The sequence below is a fragment of the Aythya fuligula genome, chromosome 2 (assembly GCF_009819795.1).
Source record: "Aythya fuligula isolate bAytFul2 chromosome 2, bAytFul2.pri, whole genome shotgun sequence".
Classification (NCBI taxonomy): Eukaryota; Metazoa; Chordata; class Aves; order Anseriformes; family Anatidae; genus Aythya; species Aythya fuligula.
In genome coordinates this window covers 152834297-152853336 of record NC_045560.1, presented here as the reverse complement: position 1 = coordinate 152853336, position 19040 = coordinate 152834297, and positions in this window count along the sequence as shown.

Below are 19040 nucleotides of genomic sequence, written 5' to 3'. Positions count from 1 at the left end.
CAGTGATAAAAAAATATTCTGCACATTTTTTTTGCTAGTAATATGAGAAAAGTATAATAGGAAAGTAAAATTAAATTATATGTCATTATTGATGACAACCTGAATAAAACATGGAGAGAGCATTATCAGGCTTCAAGAACTTCTGGCACCTCGACAACAAACAGAACAAATCTATATACACTTAAAAGCTCCCACACATTAAAGTACCCCAAAATAATCATCTCTCTTTTCTTGAGCTGCAAACTAGATGAACTAGCAGTGAAGAAAAGGAAAGCACTTCCTCTTGAATTTTTCATAAGAGCTGTGTTTCAAAAGAAGCATATCACACAGATTTCATTACCTCATTACCTCATTTTATACCAGGGCACACCCCAATGCTGCCCTTAAAAACTAAGAAACCTGTCTGGGAAAAAGACTCCCTGGGCACCCACGCTCACAAGTAGACTTCATCAAAACTGGTCTAGATCAGCAGCATACAACTCACGAGGACATGACATTCTTACTGACATACGTTCTCTTGTCTTCTGAGAACATACAAATGATGTAACGTCCCATAGTGCTAAAACTTATTTAGCGCTCCTTGAGCCATCCAAGGAGCTGAAAACCTTGATGTGGGCCTAAATCTTCCCTCTCCCTCTCCCTATCCCTCTCCCTTTCCCTTTCCTTTTTTTTTTTTTTTTTTTTTTTTTTTTTTTTTTTTTGACAGCACAGACAGGGGTAGCCCCTAAACAGACTTAGGTGAAGATCCTTCCACTCTACTGAGTACAGATGAGATACATTCAGAGTGCTGTGTCCAGTACTGAGCTCCCTGGGACAATATAAACTTGGATGTACTGGATCAAGTCTTGTGAAGGGCCATAAAGATGGCTGAGGGACTGGGACATCTGATGTACAAGAAGGTGAGAGAGCTGAGATGTTAAGCCTAGAAAAGAGAAGGTTCAGGGGGAAACTTCTACATGCATATAAATGTTTGACTGAGGAGTAGAGGGCTTGTAAAAAAGAGGAGCCAGACTCTGTTCAGTGGCACATGCTGAAAGGACAATAGGCAATGGACAAAAATTGAGACACAGGAACAATTTGTTTGTAAACTGTTTATGTTTCTGTTTAAACATAAGAAAAAACATTTTCACTCTGAGGATGACCAAGCACTGGAACATTGTGCCTGGAGAGGTTTTGGAGTGTCCATCCTTGGACGTATTCAAAGCCCAACTGGACATAATCTTGAGCAATCTGCTGTAACTGATCGTCCTCTGAGCAGGTCATGGGCTAGATGATCTCCAGAGGTCCCTTCTGACCTCAGCAACTGTGTGGTAAGAAAGTGGCAAAGACTACAGAAATTGCTTTCCTCCAGAGTGAGTTTCATAAGCCAGAAAGACTGTCCTGGTGGAGGGAGTTTGGCAACTCTTGAGAATATTCTGAAGATATATATTCTTTGTATTTAATATATTCTCCAAAAATAGCTGCTGGGCTCAGTACAGTTAAAGATCCCCGTAGACAAACTGTTTGTATATGGGCTGGATGGGCAGAAACTGAGGTGGATCAAAAACTACCTGAATGGCCAGGACAAGAGGGTAGTAGTTAGTGGTGCAAAGTATGGTTGTTGCTGGGTACTGAGCAGAGTACCCAAGGGGTCAATAACAGGTCCAGTCCTGTGTAACATCTCCTTTAATGATCTGAATGATAGGGCAGAGTGTGCCCTCAGGAAGTTTGCAGATGACACAAAACTGGCAGCAGTGGCTGATAAGCCAGAGGGCTGCCATGCTGCTATCCAGATGGACCTTGAAAGGCTGGAGAAATGTGCCAATATCACTCACGAAATTCAACAAGAAGTGCAAAGTCCTGCACCTGGGAAGGGACAACCCCAGGCACCAGAACATGATGGAGGCCTGACCTGGTTTCAGCTGGGATAGAGTTAATTTTGTTCCCAGAAGCTGGCATGGTGCTGTGTTTTGGATTTAGGATGAGAATAATGCTGACAACACACTGATGTTTCAGTTTTTGCAGAGCAGCGTTCACCCAGAGCCAAGGACTTTCCAGCTCCTTGTGCTGCCCTGCCAGCGAGGGCCTAGGGGTGCACAGGGAGCTGGGAGAGGACAGAAACAAGACAGCTGGTCCAGATGGACCAAAGGGATGTCCTATACAATGTGATGTCATATTGAACTGAGGGGAGTCGGCCAGGAGGGCTGGTGTTACTTGGGGACTGTCTAGGCACTGGTCAGCTGGTGGTGAGCGACTGCACTGTTCATTACTTTTTTTGTTTATTCTTTTTGTTGTTATTTTTTGTTTGTTTTGTTTTGTTTTGTTTTAGTTTCTCTCTTATTATATATTATATAATTATATATTATACACTTTTTTCTTTCTTATTATCATTATCTTGGCCCACAAGTTCTTGCACTTTTCAATTTTCTCCCCCATCCCACTCAGAAGGAGAGTGGCTTCATGGTGTATAGCTTCTTGCTGTATTAAACCACAACAGGGCCACCCAGCTGGAAAGCAGCCCTGCAGAAAAAGGCCTGGGGATTCTGGTGGACACCAAATTGAATGTGAGTCACCAGTGTGCCCTTGCTGCAAAGAATGCTAACGGTATCTTGGGATGCATTAGACAAAATACTGCTGGCAGATCAGGAGACATTATCCTAACACTATATGCAGAGTTGGTGAAGGTGCACCTGAAGCCCTGTGTCCAGTTCTGGACCCTGCAGTGCAACAGAGACCTGGACATACTCAAGAGAGTCCAGTGTAAATCCATATGATCAAGGGATGTTCCCGTTTAGCTTAAGCAGTTCTGATAACAGTTCTGGAGTTATTTCAGACTATGAGGTTGTTCCCTTTCACCCTTCTTGTACTTCTTTAAAAGATTGTGATTATGTGACTCTTCCCTGAAGTGCCTCTCATCTCCATTCCCCATGTTATGACATTATAGGATCTTAGAGCTGCTTCCAAATGCTGTATTTTTGACTATATCACAGGGCCCTCAATGAGACAGCAAAAAAATGTATATTTCATCTCCTCAGAACTGAGTATTCCTGTGTATCTGAAATAGTGCACAGCCAACTTTACAACTGTAACTGGTTAGACTTTGAGTCTTTAAACTGAAAACTGCATTTTCAATTCCAACTGAGGATGTGAAATAAGGAATACTTCTAAATAGTAGAATGTAAGACCCACCCTCCTCTGTCTTCACTGCTAACTTGTTCTCCCTCCCTGTTTGAGTGCTTATCCTTCTTTCTCCTGTGGTTTTGTTTGTTTGTTTTTGTATTTTGTTGTTGTTTGTTTGTTTCTTTGTTTCTTTGTTTTGTTATGTTATAAGCCTAGAATGAATATTCTTTATGGTAGGGCCTTTCTTTCATTTATATTTACAAAACTTAGCACAAATGGTAGTCTGAAAATGCAGTAAATGACTTGTGAACATCAGAGAAAAATGGGAAAATGGGTCAAAATTACCTGAATTAAGAAATTTGTTAGGAACAGATAGGAAAATAGAACAAAACAGGAATTGCAAATTAACAAAACCATAAGATATCTATTCATTACAACATGAAAGATGAGTAACCTAGAAAGTACAATTCTAAGAAAGGTGACAAAAAAACTGCAGAAGAGCTTGCAATGAGATGTAACAGCAAAATAGGCCAGTACTTAGGTAAACATCATTTTCCACTCTGCTGGGAAAGTATGAAATATCATCAAAAGAGTTACCCAAAAGCATATGTTAAAAACTTTGAGAAATAAATGAACAATAAGATAGATGAATAAAGCTAAAAAATTGTATCTTGGCTGAACATGCATTATAGAGGGAATAAACAAGAAGATGAGAATGATTTAGAATATCACTTGTGAGTATAAGTAATGGGATGAAATTAAGCTCAAGGTAGTATAAAAGGAAGGTAATTCAAACAAATCCTGATGAATTGATGTTTTGAAGAACCATCTTCCCAGAGGAATGGTGAAACCATGTGAAAATTCAGAGAACATAAATAAAAGTACAACAGGGAACTTCTGTACTGTTGGAAAGATATATGTATTTATTCATCCATACCATCTATTTATTAGAGTACTTTGGCTGAAGACACATGAGGCAAGCCTTCCTTTCCTTATGTGGTAAAAGAAGGCACTACTTGTAGTCAGCATTAGTCCATCTCTGGCAGATTAGCACTCCAGACATGTTGCCCAAAAGTGGGACAGAAATGATGGATCTAGGAAGTGACTGATTTTTGAACCAGTGTGTGCTGGAGAACCTGCTAGGAATAATATAAGCAGATATGTGTTCATGAGCAGTGACAGGAGAAGGATCAGTAAATAACATATTGAGCTCCCAGGATCAAGCAATAAAGGTGTTAAATGGTCTGGCAGGCTTTCCCAGGTCAATACATCACAATGAGAGTTTAGGAAGAGTTTTGAGGGTTGACAATTTTGTGGTTTACTTCTTTTTTCTCTTACTTGAAAGTGTAACATTAAACACTAAGGTATTTATTCCAGAGAAATCTCTGTGTACATTTCAAAACATAAATTTAGCATTTACTCTCACCAAAAAAACATAAAGAACAGAAAGGCAGCGTGACTGTCAAGTACCTGTTCCCATACCACCATTTCTAATCTGGCTGCATTTACAATGTTGTAAACAGAAAGAATATTTAAGGCTGACCACAAAACCCCTTGGCATTCTGATCCTACCCTTCCATCATCTATATCTCTGTACAGGTTCTCTCAAGCAGCTATCAAGAAATTGTCACTAACTTCATCTGTTTTGTGGTAAAACCTGTACAAAGAAATAAGTTTTGCACCGAGACAGCTAGCTCTGATTTTTGGTGTCTGAGTGCTCTGTGGTGTGGACCCCTTCCAAGAACGCTCCTCTTCTCCAGATTTGTGTTCTGTGGATTTGCTATTGACCCAATTTCTGCCAGCATTGCTTTGTAGAGGGGAATAGGCAATGTCTGATGCCACTGTAATATATTGAAGCAGAGAAAGAGGCTGTGGCTTGGAAGACTAAAAATCTTTAGTCAGTGAGAGCCTACATACTGCTCTTTATTTGGGATTTATCTGCTATGAAGCTACAGAAGTTCAGTGCTACTGGAATGGGATAACGAACAGTAACTCTCAGGACAGGGAGAAGCAAAGTTCATGTGGAGCAACTGTTTGAATTTGAGTATAAACACTGACCTTGCAGTCCCTATGAAGCTGGGGCATAATATCCTAATCTTTGATCCCTACTGTGTCCAAAAGTTCATTTTAATGCCCAGCTGGGTCCAGCTAGGTTTTTTCACAGGGCAGCACACACTTGATGGATGAGGCAGAGATGACAAATGAATCAATATCATGTTCCCATTTTAAAAGTGTTAATTAGGGAATTAAAAATATCATCAGTACACTTATTCCTGCTTCTTTTTCTGAGTCTAACTAATGCCTGGACTCATCCTCAGTCTTCACATGCCGCTATGTCTTTGTATTTTTGTGAGAAAAGTAAAGATTTAATTTGGGTTATAGGTACTCATATAGATAAAGGCCCACTTTCCACTGAGATAAAATTAAAAGTTAGGGCTTAATTTTCTTAGGGGACTGAAAATCCCAGTTTCAGTAAAACAGGAGGAACTACTGATTTGATTTAATCCTGCATAGACTAGCCAGAAAATTACCTGAGAGCATTCACACCTTTAAGTTTGCCTGTCTTCCTAGTCCATTGGTACCATTAGAAGGTACAGTGTTTTTGGAAGGTCATTCTTGAAACAAAGATTTTTTATTCTTTAAGGTTTTTGTGAATGCCTTAAACAAATATCCATCAGGACAGACTAGGTAAACTCGATGCTTCCATGGAACAGAGTTATGAAATAAACGTGTTCTTTATGGTCCTTTCTGTCTTACTTTCTATTAAGAACTAAAAAAAAAATACACCTGAGAACTGGACAATTCAGTTATGCCACAAAAACGCAAAGAAGCAGGAGTTTAACAGACAGCTTTCCTGGAATTTGGGTACTGAGAGGCAATATTTGAAAAGGAGAAAGAGGAAAAAAAAAAAAAAAGAAGAAAAAAAAAAAAAAAGCATGAGGAGCATTGGGGGATACAAAGGCAAAGCTACATGTAGAATATTCAAAGGCATATATTTGTGCCTACAGTAAGCTTCATTCAGCTTTTCATGTAAGATGCTTCCTTATGAGACACTTAAGATCCTTAGGAATTTAATTACCACCTGAGATTTTGCTAAGTGATGGTGGTGCATGTTTGGTGTTAAAGATCACTTATCAATAAGAAGATGAGATAAGGATAATCAAATGATACTCTTTTTGGCTTGCTTAGTGACCCAAGAGAAATGTGTTGATCTCAATTCATTTCCAAGAGGAGAAAAGTCAAAGAAGAAACCACAAAAGTGTCACTAAAAGTCTGCTTGCTACTAGGCAACGTACAGAGATTAAAGATGAATTTTAACTACTTTTTCTTCCTTGCCTGGCCAGGGTTGAGACTTATTGACAGGCATGTGTGAAAAAGCTTCTATTGCTCCTACTTGCTACACCTGATTTTTTGAGAGGGAACTTCAATCTTAAGGGCTGTCAGTTTAGCACCTATAATGAGCATGATATTCATTTCAAAAGGAAATCTACCAAAAAATAAATGACAGGCTAAACTTTGCATCTTTACAAGCAGAACTGGTGATCTCCCAAGATAGTGCTACCAGCCCACACACCCCTCACACTACCATGTGCTGTTGCTTCTTTTCCTTTTTTCCCCAATCTTCTTCATTACATTTCCTTGGCAGAAATTCCACTGTGGATGCTAGCAATAGACTTGCCTTGATGCTGCTCATCACAATCCCCTGTGACAGCTTAATATCTCATTATCAACATTAATAATAAACGTGTGTTTCTCTGAATATGCAATGTGAGAATGGAATATATATATGGGAATTTACGCTGCATTTATTTGAATTTGTAATGGCTGGTATAAATGCAGACTCAAAGTGTTAGGAGTGAAGGACACGATTGGCATGCAGAACCAGACTTGACTGAGAGTTGTGACACAGAGTACCTGTGTGCCTTAGGGCAAGTAATTTGACCCCATACACACCTATTTCCTTGTTCTTTAAATCCCTCTTGCACTTTTAGGGGATGTTTTAAGTTTTGTGCTCTACATACTGCGATGTTTAAATACATTGTCCAACCGATGCTGGCATCTTAGCCCTTACATGAATATTGGATAGTTACAACTGCAAACTGATAAATATAGAAATAAAAATCTGATATTTGCATTTCTGAGGGCATGTGTTTAACGGCTTATTTTTCATTTACACACTTTTTAATGATAAATATGACTTTCTGAAGAAAGTCTTTTATTTTTATTCTAGCAAAATACTTTTTTATTTAAAAGATCCTATTTTTGAATAAATGCAAATGAAAGTATTTTAGTATAACTTCAAGTACCAAAAGCTGAAAAGCTATTAAAAACAGTTTCATAGAGGAAATAAAGAAGCAGAACATTCTTGTCATAATAGAAAAACTGAGCATGAAAGAAGGTCTTAAAAGAACTAATTCCTATTTTTAATTTCTGAGGATATATTACTTGGTCATTCCATTTCTATTGGCCAGAGTTGTAAAGTTTTTAGAGCTGCCTATAAAAAAAATAGTGGTCTAAAGGCCCACTCCTTTAATGGACATTGGAGGCTGAAGCTTATTTGGCCTTACTCTGATGGAGGACCTGCTGGTGGACCAAATGCATAGCCACACTGTGGGATTCTGTAACTCTTCTAATACTGTCACTGAGGTAAATTCCTTCAACCATGCCAAAGGAGTACTCCAGCCTAATGACAGCAAACTGTGTTAGCATAACCATATGTAGCCACCCAGGCTGAGTAGCCAGCGAAATGTTCACACTTCAAGATGTATTTAACAAGAAAGAACAAAATTAACAAATCCCCCAAACAACTCCATTTATTTTTCATGTACAGTGTCATAGTTTTTGCTAGGATAAAGTTAATTTTCTTTGTAGAAACTTGCATGATGCTGAGTTTGGGATTTGTGATGAAAATATTGGTGATAACGCACCAATGGTTTAGTTGCTGCAGAGCAGTGCTCACCCAGAGCTAAGGACATTCCAGCTCTTCCTCGTGCTGCCCTGCCAGCGAGGGGCTGGAGGTACACAGGGAGCTGGGAGGGGACAGAACCAGGAGAGCTGGCCAAAGGGATGTCCCACACCATGTGGTGTCATGTTCAACAATAACAGCTGTGGGAAAGAAGGAGGAAGTAGGGGATATTTTGGAGTGATGGCATTTGTCTTCCCAAGGAACCCTTCTGTGTGATGAGCCTTGCTTTCCTGGACATGACCAACACCTGCCTGCTGATGGGAAATAGCAAATGGATTCCTTGGTTTGCTTTGCTTGCACGCATGACTTTTGCTTTACCTAGTGAACTGTCCTTACCTCAACTCATGAATTCTAGCACTTTTACATTTCCAATTCTCCTTCCCATCCCACCTGGAGAGAGTGAGTGAGTGGCTGTGTGGTGCTGAGCTGCCTGCTGAGGTTAAACCACAGTGTATAGCTTGACAGTGGATATATTAGTCTCTTCAACTCTATTCTCACCTCAGTCTATCCTGGCTGTCAGATTTTGAGAAGAGATTATCTGAATGTAAAAGAAAAGATCTTTCAACATAGGGAGAATATCTGGAAAACAGTAGATTAAGTCAGGAAGGTACCACTCTGATGGCAGTGTCCCTAAGCATTTCCCAAGACAAATTCTTGTATGAAGCAGCTCCTACATAAAGTTCAAAATATGAGATTGTTGAGTATACTCAGTCTAGAAATAAGTCCAGTTGAGACAGAAATATTTATGTGTGCTTAAAGTGTTACGAAACATCAAAATGGAATGCTAAACTTTCTAAACAGAAGGGAAGATATGCACACAGAATGCCAGCACCTAGGATTTTATCTGCTCTCCTTTGGAAAAATAAAAAAAAAAACAAGTGTTTCAAAGTATTGTAGAAACTTTTTAAAAACACAACTGCAGTATTGTTTAGTCCTTCACTAAAATATAAATTCAGCTGCTCCAGTTTCATCTGAAGAATGATGAAAACAATAGGAGTTTTTCAACTTACTGAGTTAAAAAGTGAGGAAGGCAAAAATTCAAGGCTGAACTCTCCTCTTCTCCTCAGCCCAGATCTCTTCCCCCACCCCTCCACCACCCTTTTGAATTCACACTAGATTCACACTAGAACAACTATCATTGTTCTTTGAAACTGAGTCGTCTACAAGATGAGAGTTAAACAAGCACAAGTGAATCTCATGAAGAAAGGACTGAATATAAACAAAAACTTGTTTTGAAGTTGTTGTTTTTCTTACTGAAGAACATTTATTCCCTAAATTGTAACTCAAGCCTGAAACTGTTTTCAGAATAGAAATGTGTTCAGAAATACACCAGAATGAAGAATATGCAAGATCTAATAATTTCCACACAAATTTGTCAGGAAGTATCAATATGATCAAGCAGACATAATTAGGAAGGTGTCTAATACCAAAATACTTCAAAAATCCATGCTCCAGGGGCCACAAGTTTGATGAGCTTGCAAAAGATCTTCGAGCAATGGGATCAGAGAGAAAGGAAGAAAGGCAACAGACTTGGTCTCATTCTTCAATCACATTTCTTATATTTAGATATTTAAATAAGGAGACAACAGAACATATACACCTTACATGCCAATTTTGTGTGGATTTGTCCTTTTAAGGGGATATTTAAACCAGTTTTAGCTGCTGTAACTAATTCAGTTTCCTTGACATAGGTACATCCATGGCTGAGATTAAGCTACCCAACGACAATACTTGACATCTGCATAGCTGAACCATTCTTCTTTGGCACATAAGCAACCCCCACAATGTGCCACCTTCTCTCTTCCCTTGCTTTAGAGAATTGCAGGATTCCTAAAAAGATTTCCTGCATATTCGTATTCTATTCCTTCTAATATCCTCAAAAGAGTGGCCTCAAAGTTAGTAGCCTCCCACCAATATGATAATCATGTTAATTCATGTCATGATTTGCTTGTGTCCTCACACCTGGAAAGCCTCAAACTGAAACTGAAACTGGCCAAAAGCTGTGTACTTGATTTAATCTTCTTTTCTCGCCTAAATCATACTTTAAATCACAGATTTTCCAGAGACCTGTTTAGACAGTTGGATCAGGACTGCAGAGCTTAAACCTGCTGAAGAAGGACTAAGCTGAAAAACTACCGCAGTACAAACTTGGTTAGTATCTGAGTATCACTCTATTACGGATATTAAATAACAGAGATAATAACCCTGTTTTTGCCAATTTTTGTTCTGCTTCATTCAGCCTAAGCAGAATGTATTGTGATCTCCAACCATCCATGAAACCCTGGAATGTCTTGCTAGCTGGTGTTATTATTAACACATGAAAAGCATCAGGAAGTGCAATTCTTAGTAAAGAAAATTTTATTAAAAAAAAAAAAAAAAAAAGCAGTGTAAAAGTTTAGCTTGGCTGCCCAAGGAATTCACTGTTTCTCCATCTGTCTGTCTGTCCAGCTGTCTGTTTAATGGTTCCCTTTCCTCTACCAGTAATAACTTTTGAATTTATTAGCCATTTCCAAACTTTATTGCCAAAGGAGTCTTGTTATAAAGACAGCCCAGTTCTTGTATGATTGTCCATTTTTATTGAAGATCAGCACATCTGTCAGAGAGAGGTGGTTGAGCTAGCATCACACTGAGGGAGAAGACTGAGGGAAAGCTGATAGCTCTCTCACCTATCTGGTCTGTCTTGACCAACAAGCTTTTGTGTGTATGATAGCCATTCTGCACAAACATAATTGTGAATCAACTGCAACACATTCTGGCTCTTGCCCAGAGAACAACAGGTGAGTGCTGAAGGGGCTTGGCAGAGCTTTGTAAAGGGAATGAGGCCATCAAAAGTATGTTAAGGAAGGGGAATCCAATGTGTAGTATAAAAGTCTTTAGAGACCAAGCTAAGTGAATTGCAGATTAATACCAAATTAAACTCAAGTTAAAATACCACAACTTACTTAATGGTGAAGCTTTAATATGTTTCCCTTGCATCTTGATGTGCTATTGAAAAGAATATTTTACTACAATGCAAGTATATTTGGTTGAAGAACATATGTTATAGAGCCTGGAAGAGATAAAATACGTCCCACACTTCTAGCTTACAGAAATTAGCAGGCTATGGATTTTAGGTCTACACTACCCACTTGATCCTAACCGTCTTTATGAATTAAATCAAACCTTCTGCTGGCTTTGTGAGGAAGCTTGTCATGAATAAAACATTTTAACTCATATTCTTGTAGCAAATCACTTGGAATGAGGATAAATATGAAGAGGATTGAAAAGCCTCTTTGTGATTGACACTAGCTGACCAATAATTTAGAAGACCCTCAGACAACATCTTCCCACAGAACTACTAAGTTCCTGTTAAAACATTGGAGTTTTATGTGCATTTGCAGTAGGGTTAGGATCATAGCATGTACTTACTCTTTGGGCTGATATAATGCTAGGAAGAAACACCCAGCCTTTTCATCCCATTCCCATGAAGAAAGATCTCTGCTCTTGCTTTTCCCTTCAGAGTCTGTGCCTATAACACGTCTCTACTGATACTGAGAAGACCAGTTTCTGTCATGGGGAAATATGATACAGAGGCTGTAGCAAGACTTGCCTCAAACAGGGCACTGGTTCCACCAATCAATATGGTAAGGATAACAAGCCCTGCTGTGAACAAGGAGATAAAAGTAGGAAATGTGAATGGTGCATGTTTTTTGCATGTTTTTTTTGGAACAGGAAAAGAAAAAAAAAAAAAGAAAAAAAAAAAATTAGTCTAGAGTGGAATCAAGACAGACATGTTTTCCAGCAAAGATGTGAAAAATTGAAAATCAGTACTCATCAAAAATATTTCATTAAAAGGCAAACTTCAGTTCATCTTAAAAGCATCTTCTACATTGTTAGAGGAAGCCATTTCTATTTTGGATTGGCACCTCATGCTGCTGCATATTTTTAATGGTGGTTACAGAGCAAACGCACACAGCAGGTCTCTCTCTGCTGACTTGGCACTTGTTGGATCCCCCTGGATCCATAAGCGCAGTTCTTATTCATCAGTCCTGCACACAAACGATTGTGTGCAGCAGAGCTCAGCCTTCACAGAAAACAATAAATGCTTTTGAAATTGTGTTGCTTCAGTCTGAATGCTCGTTAGATAAGTCTGCTCTGGAGCCAAGGGACACTTAATGATAGTCTCACATAGGTTTGATATTCTCTTTTAGCTATATAAAGTAAATTTTAGGTTTTGTGCAAGGTCTCAGATTAACTGCTGTGGAGAATGGTGTCTTCATTCTCTCCACAGAGATCTGTTGAGACAGCAAAGAAAATTTTCTTCCAGTACCTTATTCTGGAGTGAAGTTTCTATCGGTTTCTCTGACTTTTTGTGGCCCAATCAATTCATGCATTGCACTTCTGTGGCAGAAGAAATATTCTGACTTTTGATCTGCTGAAGCTTTTCATTTAAAAACAACAGAACTTATGTACTTCCATGAAGACGTCAGTATTCATTAGAAAATAATGACTTCTCAGGGCAATAGTAAAAGTCTAAATTGCCCTGTCTTAACCTGTATATAACACTCCTAACAGCAGCTTGTGTACTTACAAAAAACAGGTTGATGTTTATTCTTCCTTTTAAACTGAACTAATCCTTAGGGAACATGGAAATGGTTTATTGTTCATCAACCTCATGTGACGTAGCTCTAGCTGGAGTATCACAGATACCAATCTCACCGATTCTGTGTGACGTACTATTAATGAATCCCTTCCCTCTCTACTTACTCTGTCTGTGAGTGTACTTCAGGTGTTGATTTGTTAGTTGCCATCATCTGCATTATTTCAACAAAGAGCTTTTTCTTCTAGATAATAAAGTGGTTACAGATTCTAAAGTCAATTATAGCCCTGCATATGAAATAGTTAACAACAATAACAACAACAACAAACAGTTAATTTAAAGTGTAGCTCTGAACATAATTTACAGCATACTTTATGTATTTAGATTGACTGCATCTTGGGATGCTTAAATCTGAAACAGATGGTCAGGTGATTTGAAAATCAGTCAAGGAAATCTGGAAATTAGCTCAGAGCCACATGAAGGAATATTTGCTAGATTGAAAACTGAAAAAAAAGATGGGGCTGTTGATTGGACTAGAGGGTAAATGGGAATACAATAGACGGTTGGTTTCCTAGACTGAAAGAATCATTTTGGGGGTTATGAAAATGATATTCACCATGATACATGCTTAGGAAAAGATAGACGCATTCTGACAGGCAATGCTTAGTTGCAGGCAGCATAAAATTGGTGCCAATATAGAAACAGGAAATGTATCTTATAAATAAACATGACTAAATGTATGAAGACTCCAGGAATGTGAAGTGACAGTTAAAGTGGCACCTTGTGGTTCATCAGATTTGATCCCACTGTGTCAATGTCACAGTGGCAGCTGGTATCAAGAATCGCTGGTAGGGAAGAGGATAATAAGCTGCTCTCCTCATCCTTGCCATCTTTCCTAACCAAGTTATTCATATGTATGGGGGGTTGAAACTGGGACAGTAGTTTTGAAAAGGAGGGAGCAGATAAAAGAAGGGATGTCTAGGTTCACTATTCTCAGATCATGCCCTCAAGGAAAAAAAATAAATAAATAAAATAAAAAAGTTAAGATGTTTCAGCAGAAGGTAAGGAAGAAGAAAATAACACTTATCCATCCATAGGAACACCATTTCTTTTTTGAATTCTGATCTATTCTCTCTCGTCCAGCCCTGCCCTAAAATAACCCTGTTTTGTGTTGTACATGCAGCATAATTGACCTGTGCAGTTGGCAGTGACAGAATGTGGCTTCAAACCCCTTCAAGCAGAGTCAAGTCTCCTCTAAGCTAGCTGAGGGCTTTCAGCCATTTAGTTATGGGGTGAAGAAAGTGAGCAGCAACACCTTCTCCTTCTCCCATTTGGTGTCTGAGTCTCCTCAGGCTATGTGTGGGGCACCTACTACACTTCATCTGGATGCTGAGCTCACACAATGAGACTATGAATGGAGGCACAAGAGTTTTGTGAAACATACTAGCTGGAGAAGGTGATAGTCATCAGGTACAGCCCTACTAACAAGGAGCTACCCACCAATACCGATGATGCCTTTTGGCTAACTCCACCAGATGAGTCAGAATTGCTTTCTTTACTGATGGATTTTATTTTGGTCTAGGAGACCCTCATGTCTTACTTGTTCAGTCCATGCACTATACCATACTTTTCCTTATACACCACAGAGAAACTCCTGTGCAAGCACATTGTGAACACAGCTTAATGTTTGACATTAGCTTGTCAAAACCTTAGGTGGTGCACATGCCTTTCAGGATACAAGGAATACTGATAACCCAAGATAATAAGGAGCCTTCTAAAAACTTTCCATGGATTGTCAATAGCCACATGAAATGGAGACAGGTTGAAAAGACATTTATTTCCAGCCATATCTGGAGACTGGCACTTCTAACTGTATGTTAGCTACAGGACTTTGCAGAAATGTCAGCACAGGGCATGAATCTAGGTGAAAGACACTTCTCTCCTCAAAGGTGGTATCCCTAACACTCGTACCTACACACTCTCAAGCACCAGCAACTGATTATTTAATGTCTTTTCATGAGTGCTTTATTTATATTAAAAGTGGGAACGCAACTGTTGAAAACATGCAAGTCAACTTTTCATTCTCTTCAAAGGCTATTAATTTTATTACAATATATACGTGGCATTTGTACATATTTATCAATATTTGAAATGAAGTCAGTAAATTTTCCTGTATATGCATGTATATTTATAACTTAAGCAAAAATATGCCATTTCCATGTTCTTATCTGCAGTGAAATAGCCTGTGAGCAAATTCCACTTTCTTTTTACTGTTTACTCAGCACAGTGAAAGAATATATTGATGGCTAAGTTTCTGTCTTTCTTCTCTACAGTTTAAGAAAATGGATGCCTACTCTTACTAATCTTGAGTATTTTCCACATTGTCCTATAAATTGTCACTGCAGCTCTGACCTTCTTGTAAATGTAAAGGTAAAAAGAATTTGACATATTTATTTACAGCCATTTCCAAAACAGCTGTGCATCCACATGCTCCCCATAAGAGTTTTCTGTTCTGTAGGTGTTTCAATCATAAAACAATGCAGCTGGCATATAAAAACAGATCCATTTCAATAGCTGAATTTCTTAATAGGATGACTGAAGCCATTATTAAAGCCTATGTTGTAGATCTTACTCCCATTAATCTTTTCCTTACTGTCCTTTAGTCACGAGTTGTGCTGCTGACTTCATCTGAAACTGTAAATATGAAACAGCATACCATATCACATCATTCCCATTTCTTTTATTCATTTATCTGCTGCTGGCATGTGAAAGACCCTACATAATTGGTCAGTTTGTTAATGAATGAATAGTGTAGACCTGGAAGCAGCCTGGTGTAGACCTGGAAGCAGCCTGGCCCATCCAGAGCTGTGAAGTCTTGGGTTCTGACCTGGGTCCTTTGGCATCAAGACTTATCAGCTCACTGGAAGAATGTAGGTAGTCCCACCGAGTAAAAAAAAAGATTGATGGCTTGATCCTCTGAAGCTTTCACTGCTGTGAAGACCACATGTGCTGAAACACACGGGAGAACCCACTGTTGCAAAGCTTTTAAATTGTTCTTATCTTCATAGCTCAGCCACATGAGAATACTTTAGGCCCTGAAATAGGAGAAAGCAGAACCTCTGTCTAGAATGTGTTTTTAATAATTTCTTAGGTCAGATGTCCAGCTAACTATGTTATGGGCTAATTAGCATCCGTAAACATAAAGAGATCATTTATACAAATTGGTGAGATAGAATAGAAGGAAAACAAAATAAATGTATGAGACCATTGCTCTCATACAGCATGACAGAGAACTGCCTGTTACTATCAAAAGTTAAAGTGGAAAATAAATAGCCTAGGGACAATTCATGTCCCTCATAATAGACACTTATCACTTGCATGATACCCAGAGCCACCAACTAGGCTTAGAATAAAAACAGGTGGCCTTAATCAACATGAGATGAAGTTGATGCCAACTTATATGAGATGGACTATCCACAAATCACCCTCAGCCTCTCAAATGGCCAAGTGCTAAAGATCATCTGTGCCACTGTGAAAACTTTACCCATATAACCCTTTCCCCAGTATCAAGGCTACTGTCTTCTCTTTATAGTAACAGCTTACCAAACTAAAGAAATTTGGGGTTTTGAGCATTGATTTCAGAGGATTTCATCTGTATTTTAATGCTTGCACAGGCCCAAGGCTCACGCTTAGACCCAAATCCCACTACTGTTGACATTTGCCAACATGATGGCTAATGCCATGAAGGATGCCAGCTGGCTTGTCAGGATGGATAGATGACTAGGAGCTCTTGGTCAAGCTCATATTCCACTGCATCAGGCAGAAGGATCACAACTGTGGGCTCACAACTAGGCACAATATCAAAGAGAGTGTAGCAGTACTCTGAGAGTTACATGGGATTAGCTTTGTGTCTAAATGACTGCCTAGAGACAATCATCTTGAGGAAAGACTACCACAAACCTCACCAGCTATTGCTACAGCTGCAAAGTCCATGTTTCTGCTTTGCCTTCACTAAGATAAATACTCAGCAATGTGTGTTGAAACCAGTGAAGAATGGCTTCTCAAAAGAGGCACTTCACTCACTGCTGCAGAGAGGATGAAAGAGCAAACTGTGAATGTCAGGAGCTGGTCAGATCTCTTCATGCATGATCAGAGAATGCACAAGCCCTCCTGTGCTACTTATGCAATTCTTGGAGAAGATGGGCTGAGGACAAGGTGTATTATTGTAGCACTCTAAAGTGCATCAATTACATGTCAGATTTATTTTTATTTTTTTTTAACTTAGAAAAAAATGTCAAATACATTTTTGTTTAGCATAATAAATAATTTCAACATAATAAAAAGGTTATAAGAATTAGGATAAGGACAATACTTGATTTATAAAATGCCTAATAATTTCAGATGGGAAGTTACGAACCTATACTTTTAACCCAGTATAGAAACAGTAAAGAAGAATCTTTTTTTTTAATGACTTCAGTCTTGAACATATTTTACCACCAATACAAATCTGTTCTTGGGTAAATTGCTCATTGTAGAGATTTCTGGTTTCCTGGCAATTAAACAAGAAAATAATAGTTATTTTTACAGTTAACAATTACTGCTACTGACAATAATTATCATAATGCTTTATCAGTAAAAATCATTCTGATTTAGGCAGAAGCACCAAATTGTCAACAAGACAAATTTTCTCAAAATGAAATTAGTTTTAGAAAGTATTTTATTTTCATATGATTCAATGAAATAGAAGAAGTGTATATGCCAAACTGATGATTAGACTATAAAAAGTCTCAACAATTCATATGTAATAACATGCATTTATTTATAAGGTTACAAAGCCTGAAAAGTTCTTAGTGTTACAGACTAGATACTTGAGAGTGAACATAAGGCTGTCTGGATCACAGTGTCCTTTTAGTAATTTATGATTAAATCATGCTACAGATAGCAAATAAGGCTTTTATTACTGGAAAATTATTTCATCTAGCACATAAAATTGCTAGAAAATTCCTTTCTTAATTACAAATTTTACTCAGTTCTTTGATACTATCATGCAAATTTTTCCTCAGAAGAATGAGCATTGAAAAAATAAATTAGAAAAAAATATATCACAGGTTTATGAGCTTGAAAGAACTGTTACATTTTACATTTTTCATAAACGCACTGTAGGTGTAAGCTAAGGAAAAGAAGTGAAAGATCACAGATTCAGATATGTCAGACTGCTGTCATTTGCTTCAATGTAAAATGATCTTGTGGTTAAAAATAAACTGGGCCGCATGAAGGCCACATTCTCTAACAGTCGATCTATGGGTCTTGGATTAAGTCCCAAAAAATCTGCCTGCCTCAATACTAGTGTTATTCTCCTTTAAGGAATATCATGTAATACTTTCATGCTATGGTTAAATATAAACATTAAACAAATTTAGAGCACATCAGGATGGGACTAAAAATATTTATTAAAGTACCTATATTTCTCAGAGCAGAGTGGAACTTAGTCAAGCTCCAGATTCTCCGCTACTCTGTTAATAGGGTTAACCCACTCTCAGTTGGTAGAAGTGAATTAAAGAAATAAAAAAGGTTTTCTTGATGCCCTACAATATTGTGGGGAATAAAAAAGAAGATCAACAGATGTAGTTCCTCAACATCCCGATATGCTAGAGTAGCTTTATAAAGGAGGAAGACACCTTTTTTTTTCTTTATCCCTTCATTTGTTGCTGTTGCCATCTAGTGTTTCTTAGGGGGCTGCTGGGAATAATGTTGACTTCTGCCCAGTTTTGTCATCTCTCTTCTAATCCAGTTCCATCACACTTAGTTTTTCAGATATGTTGAAATGATCCTTCTGTCCACACCTTTTTCACAACACCTTCCGCGAGCTTCCCTATGAATAAAAATAAACCCAGTTGACATCAAGCCATAATTTGCATGAGCTAGTTTTGCCAAATTCTGGAGAATTTGCTTGGGATGCATTCCAACACACAAGAAGTTGAGAAAAAGCATCTCAAGGTCAGCACAAAGAAGGAGTGTGTAAGAAAGAGAGGAGTAACCAGACTCATCATCAGGATGTCTCATATGACAAACAGAATAGCAAAAACCCTGCCACTTGCACAACTTTGTTCTGTAACTCATGCTCTGGGTGGTCAGTGCAGCAATACACACTTGTTTGCATGACTGACTCATGTCCTCACACCTGCTACTGCTGACATGGTCTCTGCCCTTGCAGCCCTGGCTGTTTGTGGCTGCAGGTCACAAGTTTGGATATTTTGTACATTCTGTGCCTGTTGTCATGAGAGGCATGCTAGAAATCTACCCTGCACAGCATATTATAGCTGACAGGCTGGTCACAGATGTGTTGCCATTTCTGCTGCTCAGGAGCTCCTTACAAGATTGTACTTATTCTGTGCT